This window comes from Liolophura sinensis, chromosome 7 (genome assembly GCF_032854445.1).
Source record: "Liolophura sinensis isolate JHLJ2023 chromosome 7, CUHK_Ljap_v2, whole genome shotgun sequence".
NCBI classification, from domain to species: domain Eukaryota; kingdom Metazoa; phylum Mollusca; class Polyplacophora; order Chitonida; family Chitonidae; genus Liolophura; species Liolophura sinensis.
Genome location: NC_088301.1, coordinates 11,150,423 through 11,150,746, shown reverse-complemented (window position 1 = coordinate 11,150,746; position 324 = coordinate 11,150,423).

The window sequence follows — 324 nt, the reverse complement described above, 5'->3', positions numbered from 1 at the left end:
GTTTAGGGCTTAGAAAATCAACCAACTACCAGTGGAATTTTATACTGTATTGCACCACAAGTTTGGCCTGTAAAAATGCACCTCTAGAAGCACACACATATCTTAACTGGATACTTTTATGCCAAAACTTCAGATTTTCTGGTAAGAAATTCATCAGACTTTGCACAAAAACAAGCTCTTAAATGGCAGTATTTGTTGCATGAGTCAATCAGACTCAAGCAAAATGTATCACTCGAAAACAAACTAAACTTCAGGGCCCAGTTGTTTAAAACTGTTTTAAAATTCAATACCAGATTTAACTTTAGTCAAATCTTCAATTTTATA